The following is a 19,001-nucleotide window of genomic DNA, read 5'->3' on the forward strand; positions in this document are numbered from 1 at the left end:
GATTCCAACCCGAAACGTCACTCATCCTTTTTCTCCAGAGTAGCTGCCCGACCCGCTAAATCACTCCAGCCCTTTGTGTCTATCTTTGGTATAAATCAGCATCTGCAGTTCTTTGTTTCAACAAGTTGTAGGTTAATTTGCTTCAGTACATTGTCTCTAGTGTATAAGATAGAACTAGTGTACTGGTTGGTGATCAAGTTCAAGTTCAAGTTTATTGTCATGTGTCCCTGATAGGACAATGAAATTCTTGCTTTGCTTCAGCACACAGAACATAATAGGCATTGGCTACAAAACACATGAATAAATAAACTGATAAAGTGCAAATAACAAATAATGGGTTATTAATGTTCAGAGTTTTGTCCGAGCCAGGTTTAATAGCCTGATGGCTGTGGGGAAGTAGCTATTCCTGAACCTGGTCGTTGCAGTCTTCAGGCTCCTGTACCTTCTACCTGAAGGTAGCAGGGAGATGAGTGTGTGGCCAGGATGGTGTGGGTCTTCGATGATACTGCCAGCCTTTTTGAGGCAGCGACTTCGATAAATCCCCTCGATGGAAGGAAGGTCAGATCTGATGATGGACTGGGCAGTGTTTACTACTTTTTGTAGTCTCTTCCTCTCCAGGGCGCTCAAGTTGCCGAACCAAGCCACGATGCAACCGGTCAGCATGCTCTCTACTGTGCACCTGTAGAAGTTAGAGAGAGTCCTCCTTGACAAACCGACTCTCCGTAATCATCTCAGGAAGTAGAGGCGCTGATGTGCTTTCTTGATAATTGCATTAGTGTTCTCGAACCAGGAAAGATCTTCAGAGATGTGCACGCCCAGGAATTTGAAGCTCTTGACCCTTTCAACCATTGACCCGTTGATATAAACGGGACTGTGGGTCCCGTTCCTTGGTTTTGCTGGTGTTGAGGGCCAGGTTATTGTGCTGGCACCATATGGACAGCTACTCAATCTCTCTTCTATACTCGGACTCATCCCCATCAGTGATACGTCCCACGACAGTTGGTCAGCATGGAATCGGTGGGCCGAAGGGCCTGTTTCCACGCTGTATCTTCAAACCTAGAACTAAATTCATCATAATTTTTAACATACCTTAGACGGCACCTTGACAGAGTGCTATTAATAGTGAAAGTAGAATTATCCCCTAAAGCGCAGTTTAAAATCATTGATAACAAATTTTGAACCAACATAGAGCTTTTTCATGTTATATTGATCCTCAGTAGTCAATAAAGAAAATTATATTTAAAATCGTTTAAAACAGAGTGGACTCCTTGGATCCAAAGAGATGTAATGCCATTTTTATAGTAATCTCAAAAGCTGGGTGAGCAGAACAATTCGCAGAAAGAGATCATGGTGATCAATTCACGCCAGGGACTGAGGTATTTAGAAACATAGAAACATTAAAAAATAGGTGCAGGAGTGGGCCTTTTGGCCCTTCGAGCCAGCACCGCCATTCAATATGATTATGGCTGATCATCTAAAATCATGCTTTTTCCCCATATCCCTTGATTCCCTAAGAGCTAAATGTAACTCTCTCTTGAGTGTTGCTTGACACTGCAGTGAGCGATAAAGGAAATGCAAATTGCCCCAGCTGTAATTTGTGCTAAAAGGTCCATCATCTTATTTGCTAGTTTCATCCAGATTACAGAAAGGCAGCTCGAATGAGCAGAAACTCTGAGCAAATGTTTAGTTTATTGTCACGTGTACTAAGGTACAGGGGGAAACGCTTTTTTTGTTGTGTGCTATCCAGTCAGTGGAAAAACAATACATGATTACAATCAAGCCGTGCACAGTGTACAGCTACAGGATCAAGGGTATAATGTTTAGTGCAAGATTATGTCCAGTATAATTGGATTAAAGATGGTCCAAGGGTCTCCAATGAGGTAGATGGGAGGTCAGGACTGCTCTCTAGTTGGTGATAGGATGGTTCAGTTGCCTGATAACAGCTGGGAAGAAACTGTTCCTGAATCTGGAGGTGTGCATTTTCACACTTGCCTCTTGCCTGATAGGAGAGGGTAGAAGATTGACCGGGGTGAGATTTGGCCTTGATTATGCTGGTGGTTTACCTTGATAAAAAGGCAGGTCTAATGAGCAGAAACTCCATGTGAATGTTTAGTTTAGTTTATTGTCATGTGTACTGAGGTACAGTGAAAAGCTTTTTTTTGTTGCATGCATGATTACAATCAAGCCCTCCACAGTGTCCAGATAGAGGATAAATGTTTAGTGCAAGATTATGTCCAGTGAAGTCCGATTAAAGATAATCCAAGTGTCTCCAAAGAGGTAAATGGCAGGTCAGGACCACAATGGACTACAAAGCACTAACTAATCGATATACTCCAGCATTTTGTGTCTATCTTCGATGTAAACCAGCATCTGTAGTTCCTTTCCACACACTGTAGTAGCGCAGCGGTAGAGTTGCTGCCTTACAACGAATGCAGCGCTGGAGACCCGGGTTCGATCCCGACGACGGGCGCTCTCTGTACAGAGTTTGTACGTTCTCCCCGTGACCTGCGTGGGTTTTCTCCGTGACCTGCGTGGGTTTTCTCCGTGACCTGCGTGGGTTTTCTCAGTTTCCTGCCACACGCCAAAGACGTACAGGCTTGTAGGTTAATTGGCTTGGTAAATGTAAACACTGTCCCCAGTGGGTGTGTGCGGGGATCACTGGTCGGCGAGGACCCGGTGGGCCAAAAGGGCCTGTTTCTGCGCTGTAACTCTAAACTAAACTAAACTAAAAACTTTTTATGAACTATAGACCCTCTTTGGTCACACTAAGGATTTGGGGTTATTTTGCATGATTATTGGGATTATTAATTTATTGTTTTTTTTTAATATGTTGACTTTATGTTATCTATGAATATTGTATTTAGGGCTCTGTTATACTTCTGCAAGGAAGCATTTAATTGGTCTGTCGTCAGCCCACATGGTAATGAAACTCTCTTGATTCTTGAAACTTTGTCTCTGATTATTACCCCTCCCGGTACAACGCAGTTACAGGGACGGGCATGACAGTAAAGGGCATGACAGAGAATATAACTGACGACGTTGTTTTCATTCAATCACAGAGTAATGAAAATGAAATATAATGATTTTATACAATCAGGCCATGCCTCGCATGAGGCTTTATCCTGAGAGAGAATACTGGAATATACAATAAAGTCTGATGATAAAACTGCTGATAATGAGGCTCCATTGTGTTTATCGCCAATGCTTCTTCAATTAATGCTGGAACATATATTTTAGTGGAAATAGATGTCATTGCTTTGTTTTTAATGGAGCCTGGAAGGTAGAAATCTGTTAATGCAATCTCTTTATGAAGAAATAAAGGATGCACTGACATTTAAGTCGGAGAGAATTGGTGTGCAGATCTGTTGCGCACAGTTCTTGTTTCTTCGCCGTAAGATGGATGTGATGAAGCTATGGAGGATGCAGGAAACATTCACAATGATATTACCGGGACTGGAGGACTTGAATTAGGAGAGGCATGATAGTTCACATGTACACAGGTTATGGGAGCAGAAAATAGGCCATTCGGCCCATCGAGTCGACTCCACCATTCAATCATGACTGATCTCTGCTTCCTAATCCCATTTTCCTGCGTTCTCCTCATAACCCTTGACACCCATTCTAACCAAGAACCTGTCTATCTCTGCCTTAAAAATATCAACTGATCTGGCCTCTGCAGCCCCTCTGTGGTAATGAGTTCCACAGATTAACTACCCTCTGACTAAAGAAGTTCATTCTCACCTCCTTTCTAAAAGAGCACCCTTCAATTCTGAGGCTATGACCTCTTGTCCTAGACTCTCCCACCAGTGGAAACATGGATAGACAGGGAATTTTTTCCCAGGAGGGCTGACCTTGAAGAGGTTTATAAAATAGTTTCATCATTGTTTCCCCACAGTAGTGGAGTCTAAAACGAGAGGGCATGCAACAAACGAGAGGGCTGTGGAGGCCATCGTTGGATATATTTAAGGCAGAGTTAGACAAGTTCTCGATTAGAACAGGTGTCAAGGGTTTTGGGGAGCAGACAGGAAAATGGGATTAGGAGAGAGAGATGAGCCATGATTGAATGGCGGATTAGACACGATGGGCCAAATGGCCTAATTCTACTCCTACAACTTGTGAACTTTATAAAATTCTATTAGGTCTGCCCTCGCCTTCTGAAGCTCAGAGAAAACAATCCCAGTTGGTCCACCCTCTCCTTACAGCGAATGCCTTCCAATCCAGGCAGTATTCTGATAAACCTCTTCTGCACCTTCTCCAAAGTCTCCACATCCTTCCTGCAATGGGGGTGACCACAACTGCACACATAGGTTCAAGGTCATTGAAGAGAGATTTAGACATTAGACATTTAGAGATACAGCGCGGAAACAGGCCCTTCGGTCCACCAGGTCCATGCCGGCCAGCGATCACCCCATACACTAGCACTACTCGACACATTAGGGACAATTTACAATTTTACCAAAGCCCATTAACCTACAAACCTCTATCGCTGCACCACTGTGCCGTCCCTAAAGTGGATCTGAGGGGCAATATTTTCACACAGGGGGTAGTGGATATATGGAAGGAGCTTTCGGAGGAAGTGCCAGACTGGATACCATTATAACTTTCAAAGCACATTTGGACAACGACGTCTCTACTCAATACTCTGATGAAGGCCAATGTGCCAAAAGCCTTTATGACCATCTTATCTACCTGTGACGCCACTCCTCTCTTCCAGCTTTCTTCCCCTCCCCCCCCTCCCTCCACCTGCCCCAAAATCCATCTACTGAACTGAAACATCACCAATCTGTGTTCTCCGAGGTTGTTGCCTGACCTGCTAAGTTACTCCAGCACTTTGTGTCCTTTTCTTATATACAGCATGGGTGTTTATAACACCGTGTTTTAAATTCGATTTGGTGATAAAAGGGCACAGCTAGTAGTCTTGTGCTTTTCTTTTGCTGATTCTTTTGTTGCGAGGCTCATTTTGCAGTCAGGTGTTCTTTTTGCAGCGAGCTATTAACATTAAAGTGCACAGTTCATGATAGCTTTAGTTTTGATCCTCTTTACTAAGTGTTCTCGGAACACGGGCGAGATGGTGGACCCCGGCCGTGGCAGGACCTGTCAGCGTTCATCGCTTGTAATCACACTGATGCTTGCGGGCGTCCATCAGGGTGGATATTATACAGGGCTGGAGGTAATTAATGAAGGGTGATGACAGACAGAGAGAGAATTCATCTTCCAAAGGGCATCATGATGTTCAAACAGAAGACATAATGAGCCAGTGTCTGAAAGCACTTGTTTACAAATCAATCTCATGGATTTTTTTTTCAAACTTCTGAAAGAAAAAGCTTTTTGGGATAGTGCGTGCTTCCGCAATAACCGATTGGGGCCATTAATCAGAGGTAACAACTAGGTTGGCGTGCAAGATTGGATAAGGTAATGGGAAAACTAGCGTAATGAGGACTACATACTAATTACAGGGCATCCACTCGATTTTTGGGGGCTTGTGCTAATCTTGTCGGATAATATGCGACCAGAAATCAAAGTTGCTAAAATACAGCAACGCTTGCTGCAGGAAAGGAGAGGAAAACGTTCAACAACTGTTTGGTATTCATATCTGTTTATTACTGTCACATGTAACAAGATGAATGAGAGGCGATCTCATTGAAACGTATAAGATCGTGAGGGGCCTTGATCGGGTGGATGCACCGAGGATGTTCCCAATGATCGGGGAGGCTAGAACTAGGGGACATAGTTGCAGAGTGAGGGGGGGCTCTTTTAAAACTGAGATGAGGAAGAACTTCTTCACCCAGAGAGTGGTTAGTTTGTGGAATTCACTGCCCCAGGGAGCAGTGGAAGCAGAAACGTTAAATATATTTAAGTCAAAAATAGATGGTTTTTTGGCTGCCAAGGGGATAAGGGGCTACGGGGAGAGGGCAGGGATATGGACCTAGGTATGGTTAGTATAGTAGACCTGAGTGATCTCCTGGACAAGTGTCGATCGCCTGGATTGGGGTCGGAGAGGAATTTCCCGGATTTTTTTCCCGAATTGGACCTGGGTTTTTATCCGTTTTTTTGCCTCCCCCAGGAGATCACGCGGTTCTTGGGGTGGAGAGGGGTGATAGCGGTATAAAGGGGAGGGTAGTGTCTTGTGTTCTGTGTCTTGTGTCTACTGTTTGTGGGTAAGTGTATCTGTTTGGTGTTCAGCCATGAGTGAATGGCGGTGCGGGCTCGACGGACCTGGTGGTCTACTCTCGCACCTACTTTCTATGATTCTATGATTCTATGATGCTGTATTAAACCTCGTGTGCTGCATCCAGTCAAATCATACCACACATGAGTCCACACAGCGGCGCACCTGCCTTACAGCGGCAGGGACGCGGGTTCGATCCTGACCACGAGTGTTGCCTGTACGGAGTTTGTACGTTCTCCCTGGAACCGCATTGGTTTTCTCCGTGTGCTCCAGTTTTCTCCCACACTCCACAGATTTGTTGGTTAATTGGCTTCGGTGAAATTGTAAATCATCCCTCGTGCACAGGGTTGTGTACGGTGTGATCGCTGGTCGGCGTGGACTCGATGGGCAAAAAGGACTTGTTTCTGTGTTGTATCTCCAAAGTCTAAAGTTTAAAGTAAACCGAGTGGTACACAAGTACGTGTATTGCACCAGAGCGGAACACCAGAGTGCAGAATGCAGTGTTGCAGCAGAGAGAAACAACAGAGTGCAGAATGCAGTGTTGCAGCACTATTGCATTACAGTTACAGAGAAAGTGCAGATATTTTAAAAACGTGTAAGGGCCATGAGAGGTAGATTGGAGGATTGGGACGACATCCTATTTTATGGGAGGACCGCTCACTAGTCTGATAGCAGTGGGGAAGAAACCTGCACTGTAAGCGGATAAACTGCTGCTGTCATCAAATAACAAAATCTATGGATGCTGGAGGACTAAATAAAAATGGAAAAGCTGGAGGTACTTAGCAGGCTTGAGAGCATTCCCTGTTTCGTGACACATGCCTGTATGCCTGAGATTATTTTTCATTTGAGCAACCAGCAATGTGGAAGACTGTAGTGAGGGATTAGATCGCATGGGATCCAAGGAGAGACAGCTGAATGGATAGAAAATTGGCTTCATGGAAGGAAGCAGAAGGGTGATGGTGGAAAATGTTTTATGGACTAGAGGTCCATGACTAGTGGTGTGCCTCAGGGTTCGGTGCTGGGCCTAATGCTGTTTGTCATCTACATCAATGATTTGGATGAGAACATAAAAGGCATGATCAGCAAGGCAGAATCTTGATCGATTGACCAGGTGGGCTGAGGAAAGGTTGATGGAATTTAAAACAGAGAAATGTGAGGTGTTGCATTTTGAGAGGTCGAGCATATACACAGTGAATGGTAGGGTGATGGGGTGTGGTGTCGGGCAGATAGGGTTAGGATTGGAGGTATATAGTTCATTGAAAGTGGCATCACAGGTAGACAGGGTGGTCAAAAAGGCTTTTGGCACATTGGCCATCATCCTTCACAGTATTGAGTATCGATGTTAGAAAGTCCTGTTACAGTAATATAAGACATTAGTGAGGCAACATTTAGAGTATTGTGTTAAGTTTTGGTCACCATGTTATAGGAAAGATGTTGTCAAGCTGGAAAGGGTGCAGAGAAGATTGAAGAGGATGTTACCAGGACTCGAGGGCCTGAGCTATAGGAAGAGTTTGTGCAGGCTAGCACTTTATTCCTTGGAGTGCAGGAGGATGAGGGATGATTTATAGAGGTGTACAAAATGATGAGAGGAATAGATCAGATAAACACACTCTTGCCAAGAGTGGGGGAATCGAGAACCAGAGGACATAGGTTTAAGGTGAGGGAGGAAAGATGCAATAGGAACCTAAGGGGTACATTTTTTACACAAAGGGTTCTAGCTGTATGGAACAATCTGCCTGCAGAGGTAGTTGAGGAAGGTAGTATTGCAGTGTGTACAAAACATTTAGACAGGACATAGATAGGACAGATTTAGAGGGATATGTGCCAAACGCAGGCAGGTGAGACTAGTTCTTCTTATCGAGTCCACACACAAGATTAGAAGTTGTTCAGCCAGAGCTGAACACACTTCTCAGTAAGTGCATACAATGGTGCCTGACTTGTCACTTCTTGTGCTTCTTGTGTGTGGTGGTGGAAAGATTGGTGGAAACAGAGCTGCGACGTGAACGCTCTTTCCTTGACCCCAGTGGGACTAGTGTAGATGGGGCATGTTGGTCAGCGTGGTAATGTTGGGCTGATGAGCCTATTTCCATGCTGTAGGACTCTATCTGTAATCAATTTCTTTGCTGAAAAAAATCGTTGCAGCAAATTGAGAACATCTATACTCGATTATCCATTAGGAAACAGTGGCTACTACTGCTCGGAAGCATTAGACACTACAATATGAAATGGTAGGCTTATTAACTCTGACATCAAATCGACTGTCAGATGTTCTCCGAATATGTAATATACCCAGGCAGCAGAAAACCACTTCAGACCAAGGAAGTGAAAACAAATGTATTTTCTTCAACTGCACTGTGAAATAATTATTTAAATATTCTGTTTGGAAAATAAATATATGGCATGGACCAGAACCAAGAGATAAGCAACACGTTGCGAATACAATGAGTTGCGAGAAAGGGCAGTGTTTAATGTGCTAATAATGGATGAGATGAACACAAGTAACTGTAGATGCTCTAATCTTGCAAATAACATAAATGGCTGGAGTAACTAAGCAGGTCAGGCTGCATCTCTGAAGGTCCTGGTTTGTTCTGGCTTTCTCCACCTTTCAGTCTGAAGAAGGGTTTCAATCCTTCTTGCTATTGAGGGAGTGCAGCGTAGGTTTACCAGGTTAATTCCTGGATGGCGGGACTGACATACGATGAAAGAATGGATCGACTTGGCTTATAGTCACTAGAATTTAGAAGGATGAGAGGGTATCTTCAAGAAACATATAAAATTATGAAGGGATTGGACAGGCTAGATGCATGAAAAATGTTCCCCATGTTGGGAGAGTCCAGAACCAGGGGTCACAGTTTAAGAATAAGCCCATTTAGGACAGAGATGAGGAAAAAACTTTTTACGCAGAGAGTTGTGAATCTGTGGAATTCTCTGCCACAGAAGGCAGTGGAGGCCAATTCACTGGATGTATTCAAGAGAAAGTTAGATATAGCTCTTAGGGCTAAGGGAATCAAGGGATATAGGGAAAAAGCAGGAACGGGGAACTGATTCTGGATGATCATATTGAATGGTGATGCTGGCTCCTACTTTCTATGTTTTTATGTTTCAAAACATCACCTATCCCTTTCCTCCAGACTTGTTGAGTTAATCCAGCATTTTGTGTCAATCTTCGGTATAAACCAGCATCTGACACATCTCACACATCTCTGAAGGACATGGTTTTGTGTCGGGACACTACTTTAGACTGATTGCAGTGGGGGGGGTGCGGGGGCGGAGGCATCTCGGTAATCAATGCTCAATATTGAACCTTGCCAAATGAGGGAGACAAACCTTAGTTTAGTTTTGAGATAGAATGTATTAAGCTCTTCGGCCACACCGTCGATCCATCGCCCGTTCCCACTAGTTCTATGATATACAACTTTCGCATTCACTCCCTCCATTCTAGAGGCAATTTACAGAGGCCAATGAACCTGCAAACCCGCACGTTTTGGGGATCTGGGAGGAAACCTGAGCATCCGGAGAAAATCCACGCGGTCACAGGGAGAACACGCAAACTCCACACAGATAGCACCCAAGGTCAGGATCGAACCTGCGGCTCTGACGCTGTGAAGCAACACTTCTACCGTCTGCATGTCTGGCTGATATTAAGACCTTAAACGACACCAGTAATGCAGGTTTTCTTGTTCAGTATCCCGTTGAGGAGATTGCCATATGAAATGTAAAACAAGAGGAAGTGATACAGGAGGAAAGGGACAGTGTGGGGTATCGACTAACGGAGGGGGGAGAGTGAGCAAAGAACAGCTGATGCATTTCCAAGGCAGGACGGCAGGATGGGGACTTGGGTGGGAGTCAGTAGGTGGTGCAGATGGTGGGGAGGCATAGGGTTTTCAAGTTGCTGTTAAAAATTTACAGAAAATGCTCTAATAAATCCAAATAGTACAACCACACTGCCAATGATTGTAACTTTAAATTCCCTCAAATAACTATGTTAAATTTATTTCCCAATAATTAAATTGATGCACTATTTCCCCGGCTGGCTTTGAAGTAATATTCTCGGCTTTATCTTATCTGTGTTCGTTAATTCTTAACACACCTCAGCGAGGCATTCCCCTAATCTTCTCTCTGGACTTACGACTTCAGCCTCGTTAATCTTTCCTCACAGCTCATCTGTTTCACACTTGGGCTCCGCTTTCCAGAGACGGAAAAGGAGCGAGGAAATGCTAAACAACTTGGCTGAAGTGCTTAAGGCAATCTGTAGCTGGGTTTGTGAAGGAGGTTGATGTGGAATGGAATATGCTGGGATGCATCGGCCAGGGCAATGGGGAAGGCATTGCTAACGGTAACCACCAGAGTTTAGCATTCCACTTAAAGTCGAGAGTCCAGAGTGTTTTATTGTCATATGTCCCGAAACAGAACAATGCAATTCTTATTTGCAGCAGCACAACAGATGAGTAAAATAGTACTTTGAAAAAACGCTGCCACTTACGGCTGTGATTTTTGGCCATCTTACTCATTCCTCCTCCGCTGCGCAGGACAAGGGGAATTTTCCCATCGATGAAAAATAAAAGAGTTATTAGTGTTTAAAAAATGTTAAGATTCTTTCTCCTGAAGGCCACGCCCCATCCGGAGGGACTACAAAACCCGTAAGTGTTGAGTGGCTCAGTCAATCTCTGCAAAATGGGGGAACGAAATGGTCACATCTCACAGTCTGAGCTGTGAATAACACTGAACACATGTCTACTAAACTGTGAGTGATTTTACTGACCTGTCAGTGCCCTTAATGTGATTTGAAAATATAGTTTGGAAATGCTAAGCTGTGTTGCCTTTGGTTTGGAAATGCTAAAGCTGTGTTGCCTAATTAAAGTTGCCTTGCCCAATTAAGGTTGGCTTGCCTAATTAAAGTTGCCTTGGCTTCTATATAATTAAAGTCTAATCTTGACCACTTCCTGTTTGCGCATTATATTGATTTTAGAATAAACGGTACCACGTACGGCTGTGCTTTTTGGCCATCTTACTCAGAGTCCCCCTCCGCTCATCAGGTACCGAAGATTTTTCCCATCAATGAAAAATAAAATAGTTATTAGTATTTTTTAAAAGTTGAGATTCTCTCTCTGTCAATCACACCATGAAGGCCACGCCCCTTCTGGTGGTAGGGGGAGGGACTATAAAACCCAGAAGTGTGGGCGTGTCTCAGTCTCTGCAAGATGGAGGAGGGAGAGGTCACGACTTGCTATCTTTAGTGGGCTTGCATCCTGCTTGAAATGGTATGAAACTGCACTTGAATATGGTGGCCTTGTCCCTGCTTGAAATGGAATTTCAAGGAAAAGCCATGGGGTGGGAGATTGTAACCTTCACGTGGTCGGCCCTGTTTCGACGAATGCCATCAACCCGGCGTGCAAAATCAAGTAAGATCAAATAGAACAAGTTATCCTGCAACTTTAGGCTGTGCACGCCATACGCAAGAAGAGGAAGGAATAGCCGTGAGTCAACTGCCAGCCCACCAGCAGTGAGTGACTGAGCTGCCAGCATAACAGGCTTGAGAGACTGAGCCGCCAGCCCACAAATCCATTTGGCCCACAATGTCCATACTAGCCCTCTGGAAACCAGTCCCTTCAGCCCACAACACCCATACTTGCGCTCCAGAATTCAAATTCAAATGCAGTTTCAAACCATTTCAAGCAGGGTGCAAGGCCACCAAATTCAATTGCCAAAATTCACAGCCGTAAGTAGTAACATATTTTTTTTTAAATCAATATAGAGCGAAAACAGGAAGTGGTCAAGATTAGACTTTTAATTATATAGATAATAGATAATTACACTAAGTGGGCATGTTCACATGGGAGGGCTGGTCCCCCAACGCAATATTCCACATCTTCACCAATTCCAAGATTAGTGGCCAGTGTGGGGGGGTTTCTGGAGCGCTAGCATGGTGTTGTGGGCCAAAGGGACTGGTTTCCAGAGGGCTAGTATGGAATGGATTCTTGGGCTGGCAGCTCAGTCACTCATCCCTGGCAGCTCAGTAACTCAGGCCTGGCAGGCTGGCAGCTCAGAAACTGGTGTGAGACCATAAGAGAGAAGGGGGAGAGGAAGAGAGGGTGGACAATCCATTTTAGAAACATAGAAAATAGGTGCAGTAGGCCATTAGACGTTTTCATCTTTTTTTACAGTTACAAAAGGCACACAGTTGCAAAAGGCACTGTCTCTAAAGTCTAAACTAAAATAAAACTTGTTTTGACTCTGCTCTAGTTTCTGATGTTGTTATGATCCAGAGGTCTCGACCAATACATGTTCAAGTCAGCAACTGCATTATTTCAATTGAGACACCTTAGCTGGCATAGTGACGCAGCTGTTACAGCTGCTGGGTTCAATCTTGACCTCAAACTCCTGTGCGGAGTTTGTACGTCTCCCAGTGATGGCGTGGGTTTCCTCTGGGTGTTCCGGTTTCCTCACACATCCCAAAGGGTTTGCAGGTTAATTGGCCCTCTGTAAATTGCCCCTCGTGTGTAGGGACTGGATGAGAAAATGGAATGGCTGATTGATGGTCAATGTGGTGGGCAAACGACCCTTTTCCCATTCATCAATCAATCAAGCGAACTTACCTACATTTTTAATGTAATTCTACGATCACTATTGGTGGCCATGCAGCAGTCAAATTGTTGCAAAAGGACAGTTAGTAGTTAATGTTCTCAAGGGGAGAACATCTATCCTTATTTGCTTGAGACCGGACATGAATTCAGGCTACATCAGTGTGTTTTCTCTGTCGGCTGTGGAAGGGCTAATAGCCCTGTCCCACTTAGGCAACATTTTAGGCGACTGCAGGAGATTATGCGATCGCCGCATGTTCGGGGGTGGTTGCCGGGGAGTCGCCTTCATGGTCGTGAGGAGTTCCCGCATTCTGGGAATGAGTGGCGGCCTCATTGAAACATGTTGAAAAATTAGCAGTGACCAGAAAGTGAAGCCGCCATGGAGAGTAGTGAGAATTCTCGTGCCGTAGGTGGGTCGCCAGGAGGTCCTAGGGGGTTGCCATGAGGTCAAAGGTTCTCATAGGTTCTCGTAGGTTGTTGCCGGTGCTGACCGGTGAATTTCATTAGCTCATTGGGAGAAAAAAAACGTAAGCAGTAGTTTTCAGAACCAAAGATAGCTGACCGGTAATGTTAATGTCCGCCAACATCACACCCGTGCATCTCAGGCTTCTTAAAAGTTGTCTTCACTCCTTCTCCCCCTTCTCCCTCCCTCTTTTAAAGGAGTTATGTGGCCCTTCCCATACACTGTGCTTTCACCGTCTTAATTACTGCGTCAACCTTCCTGTTCATCGCGGTGTGTGTCTGTATCACATTGGCTTTGCACCGTGTGAATTTCACTCAGACAGTGCTCCCCCCGCTTGCCCTGTCCCCCACCTGCATAACGGGCTGGTGAAGGAAGCGGGGTGTGTGTGTGTGTGTGTGTGTGTGTGTGTGTCTGTCTGTCTGTCTGTCTGTCTGTCTGTCTGTCGCCGGCAGTCACCTGACAAATCGCCCAAGTGCGACAGGCCCATAACAGCTTATTTGATGACTGCACCTATGATACCTGAAACCTGTGCATAAATGATAAAAATAAATCAACAGACTGCATATCAGTACACTATCAAACTGAAATGAAATGATGTTGGAAGGGAAGTCAGATCATCAGCAATTTTGGTAGATGAGTGGCTGTGCAACCGTTGATTTACTTTTGGTGTAAATTTAAAAATGAAGAGCGCTCTATGAAACATTCCCAAAATAACATCATTACCATATCGCAAATTGGTTAACAAACATCTTTTTACCTTCCCCTATGCCTTGGTATTTTTTATTGTATTCAATTGGCCCTCAACTTAAATATTCTACAGCAATGATTTAAATGTAAAACCAATCTGTGTTGTTGAGGCTTATTTTAACTGAATTCCACACATCAGTAACCTTAATTTTATGATTTTACATTTAGCCGTGTAAGCAAATTTGATTTTATAGACTCGTATAAAAAACGCTCCCTTGGCAAATTGCACTGCTTATTTCCATATAAAAGCACAGGAATATTACACCAATAGTGATGATAATTAGATGAGCTTTTCTGTTTAGACAATAGGCAGAAAAATGACATTGGCAAGACAGTGAAATGGCCTTCTCAGGGTACTCAAGATCCAGGAAAAAAGCAAGGACATTATCTCTTTGTCTTCTAGCTGCCAGGACTTGAGGCAATAGACCCTCTTGAATGAAGGTCACCTCTCCTCCATTTGACTGGCAGAAGCGGGGAACTTGCAATGGTGGCAGATGCATGTTTTTGGACCTCCATGTTATGGAGAGATTGGGTGGCCAGTGAAGCAGTTGTCGACTAGAGTTACTCATTCAATGCCAGATATTAATGCCCAGACCATCACACAAATCAACCTCCGTTCAATTGACTCCATCTACACCACGCTGCCTTGGCAAGACCACCAGCATAATCAAGGACCAGTCTAACCCCGGCCACTCCCTCTTCTCCCCTCTCCAATCAGGCAAGAGGTACAGATGTGTGAAAACGCACACCTCCAGATTCAGGAACAGTTTCTTCCCAGCTGTTATCAGGTAACTAAAGGGCCTGTCCCACTGTACGAGGTAATTCAAGAGCTCTCACGAGTTTAAAAAAAATCAGACTCGTGTTAAGTACGTAGAATGCACGTAGCGGCTAAGTCGGAGCTCGTGGATGTCCCGTAGCGGCTCGTAATGCTAACGGCAGGTACTCAGGAAACCCAGTAACTTGTGAAGCTTTTTCAGCACTGTGAAAAATGTCCACGAGAGCCCCGAGTACTTACGAATGGCTATTACCATAATTCTACGAGTTCGAATCAGGGGAAACTCGGGAGAACTCTTGAATTACCTCGTACAGTGGGACAGGCCCTTTAACCATCCTACCACCAACAAGAGAGAGGTCCTGACCTGCCATCAACCTCATCTAAAAACAACCTCCACTCATCTTCAACCTACGCCTTCTTGTTTTTGATACCCCTAACCTTGGAAAAAGTATTTGTAGATGTTTACTTTAGTTTAGTTGAGAGATACAGCATGGAAACAGCTCTTCGGTCCACCGAGTCCATGCTGACCACTGATCACCTGTTCATTTTATTTACATATTAAACCATTTATTGCACACACTCCCTACATGCTGGGGGCAATTTTATGCAAGCCAGTTAACCTATAAACCCATGCGTCTTTGGGATGTGGGCGGAAATTGGGGCACCAGGAGGAAGCACAGGGTCACAGGGAGAACATACAAACTCCACGCAGACAGCGTCCGAGATATGGATCGAACCAGGGTCTCTGGTGCAGTAAGGCAGCTGCACAACCAGCTGTGCCACTGTGCCTTATTTACTCTTCACTGCTTCGCTTCCTTATCACGAGGGAAATCTACCATCTTTACTGGTCAGGTGTACATGTAACTTTAGACGTGTAACAATCGGGGTGATTTTATTTTGCTCTCAAATGGTCTAGCAAGATACGATTCATGGGCAGTTGGAGAAGACCAGCAGAATGTTGCCGGATCCTTTTAACATACCCGCAGGAGCAGATAAAACCTGACTGACTACTCAACGTGCAGACAGCAACTCCCACAATGTAGCACTGCCTCACTGCTGCCACATACTGGGATATGTTGCTTGACTCATTAGACTTTACTTTAGGCTTTAGACACACAGTGTGGAAACAGGCCCTTCGGTCCACCGAGTCCATGCCGACCAGCGATACACTTGCACTATCCTGCATACTAGTTATAATTTACAATCTTTAGCGAAGCCAACTAGCCTACAAACCTGTACGTCTTTGGTGTATGAGAGGATACTGGAGCACCCGGAGAAAACCCACGTGGTCACGGGGAGAATGTAAAACTCCGTACAGACAGCACCCGTGGTCAGGATGGAACCTATGTCCCTGGCGCTGTAAGGCAGCAACTCTGCTGCTGCATCACTGTGCCCACCTTGAGTTTGGATTAAAACATAGAAACATAGAAAATAGGTGCAGGAGGAGGCCATTCAACCCTTCGAGCCAGCACCACCATTCATTGTGATCATGGCTGATCATCCACAATCAGTAACCCGTGCCTGCCTTCTCCCCATATCCATTGATTTCACTAGCCCCTAGAGCTCTATCTAACATAATCTCTAGACACATGCTTGCATCTGACCAACCAATGTAAAAATATATCTCCAGAATTTAAAAAAACTCTTGTATTCATAACTGACTAGGATTTTAATCTGGGTGAGTTACTTTAAGTATGTCCTCTGCCATCTACATTAGTTTAAACATTCTCTTCAGGGAGTGAGACTTACATTTGGTGAAGATTGATAGATTCAAACTACTTAGCAATTATCAAGGGACAAATTGCCTGCCCAATCCATTATCATTTCATCTCTTCCTGCAGCAATGGATTGTAAATAGATGCAATTATTTCTTTCTGTACACTGACTTCTTGAAGGCAATCATTTCAAAGCCCTTAATAACTGGCACAATATACCTATTATTTAATTCCAGTAAGCCGTCTGCCTTCATTATGGGGCAGTGTTTCACTGTTTAGAAAGCATAGTCATCAGGGCAGCACGGTGGCACAGCGGTAGAGTTGCTGCCTCACAGCACCAGAGACTGGCTACGGGTGCCGTCTGCACGGAGTTTGCACGTTCTCCCCGTGACCGTGTGGGTTTCGCCGGGATCTCCGGTTTCCTCCCACTTGCCAAAGAAGCACAGGTTTGTCGGTTAATTGGCTTTGGTTAAGATTGTAAATTGCCACTAGTGTGTAGGATAATGTACGGGGAGATCGCTGGTCTCTGTGGGCCAAAGGGCCTATTTCTGTTCTGTATCTCTAAATCTAAAACTAAACTAAAATCTCTAAATGCCTGCCTTCAGATGTACAATTGGAGCCTTGCTCAGATATCTCTTTCTTTTCCCTTAAGTTCTCATGCAGCACCTTTGAAGAATTTGTTGCTTTCTACTCCGAGATGTGAAAAATAAAACCTTTCCTTTGAATTCTATGTAGTTTTGATGTACTGCAGATGTCGGTTTACAAAAAAAAAACGCAATGTGCTGTACGAACACAGTGGATCAGGCAATATCTCTGGAGAACATGGAGAGGTGTCATTTGGGGGTGCACAATCTATTCTCATTATTACGGACCTCTTAATAACGGATTTTGGTCATTGGGGATGGAGCGGACCCACGATAATCAGACACCACTGTCTCTTTAGGACCACAGGCAGCTAGTTACTCTGCGAGAACCCTGCGTGCAGGGCTCGTTGGTCAGCGCGGACTCGGTGGGCCGAAGTGCCTGTTCATGCTATATCTCTAAACTAAACTAAACTAAAAACTAGACACAAAATGCTCGGGCAGCATAGAACAAGATGCTGTGGCCAGCTGTACCCAGACACATTGTTGGACTCTACCAGAAAGCAAACTAATGTAGAGAGTCAATGTAGAGAGTCCGAACGTCGTGTACAATCATTGTTTTTATTAAGACACTAGACTAAGTGGGACCTGTTGGGTCCCTGTCACAACAGAGGCTTGGTTCCCCAATGCAACCCTGGAGATTTCTGGAGGGCTAGTACAGGTGTTGTGGTCTGAAGAGACTGGTTTCCAGAGGGCTAGTATGGATATTATGGGCCAAAAGGACTTTTATTGAGCTAGTACAGGTGTTGTGGGCCAGAAGGTTTCCGGAGGGCTAATAGGAAGGACATTGTGGACCGAATGGACTATTATTGGGCTAGTACGGGTGTTGTGGGCCAAATGGACTTCAGCTAAGGACGGGGACAGCTTCAGGTGGGGGGCGGCAGGAGCGTTCAGTATCCGGGGGACAGGGACGGCTTCTGGAGAGGAGTATCCTGGGGCCGGTGGGGGGGGAGCACTGCCGTGGCCTACCCCTGCCGTGGCATAACACTGCCCTGGCCTAACGCTACCCTGGCCTAATGCTGCCCTGGCCTAACTCCTGCTCCCTCCCCCGTATCACGGGGGAGGGAGCAAGAGCCTGTGAGAGGGACCAGAGGGGAAGGGGCTGAAGGTGACGGTGGTGTGATGGGGACTCACAGAGGGCGCTGGTCGCTGGCGTTCTCCGCCGAAAACAGAGTCTCCGCTTTCCGTCTGGAGACATCGGCGACATCTCCGACTCCGTGCCGGGCTTAGCTGGGCTGGGCAGGGCCAGGCCAAGCCAGGTTGGGCCGGGACGGGACGCTTCCGGTCCCTCCGAAAATTGTGTTCGGTTGGAGACATCAGCCGGCCATCCTCAGCTCCAGTAAAGACGCGATGGAGCAGGAAGGGGCGGACCATCCCGCGGAACGACAGGAGGAAAGACCAATCCACACGGCGCTGAACGGCAGGAGAAGACATTGATCTGCGCATGCGCGGTTTTTAAGATTTTGAAACCTTGCTAACTTTTACATTAGACCACCGATCAGAACGAAACTTGGTGCACAGGAGAACGGTGAGTAAGCTGGCGAAAAATCGTAGCGCTATCGCGTACATTTTTTGCGCAAATAGAATGACCGTGCAAACCGGAAGAAAACAAGATCAGAGCTTTAGTTTGGTTTAGATTACAGTTTTGGCATACATGCGAGTTTGGTACACTCTAACATAAAGTCATTGCTGCTGAACGAGGTTGTTGGCTCGCGATCTCGAGCTAAGTTTTTGCTGTTGTTGTCGGACACACCCGTTAACTGATGTTGTTCTCTCTGCCAAACGCTGTCACGTGACCGTTCCATTTCTGGTAATGAGGGTTCAATCAGTAAGTGGCATGACCACCAGGTGTTACCACACTAATGTGATATTATGTGATATAATTTTAAGAATGAACCTCCCCTCATCAT

The 19,001-nt window shown here is 45.2% G+C and overlaps 1 protein-coding gene across 1 annotated transcript in view; it reads left to right on the forward strand.

Annotated features, from left to right (window-relative positions):
* galntl6 (polypeptide N-acetylgalactosaminyltransferase like 6) overlaps positions 1–19,001 on the forward strand; it is an 821,073-nt gene that overhangs the window by 652,886 nt on the left and 149,186 nt on the right. The gene's annotated exons all lie outside the window — the stretch shown is intronic.

Source organism: Amblyraja radiata, chromosome 3 (assembly GCF_010909765.2).
Source record: "Amblyraja radiata isolate CabotCenter1 chromosome 3, sAmbRad1.1.pri, whole genome shotgun sequence".
NCBI lineage: Eukaryota > Metazoa > Chordata > Chondrichthyes > Rajiformes > Rajidae > Amblyraja > Amblyraja radiata.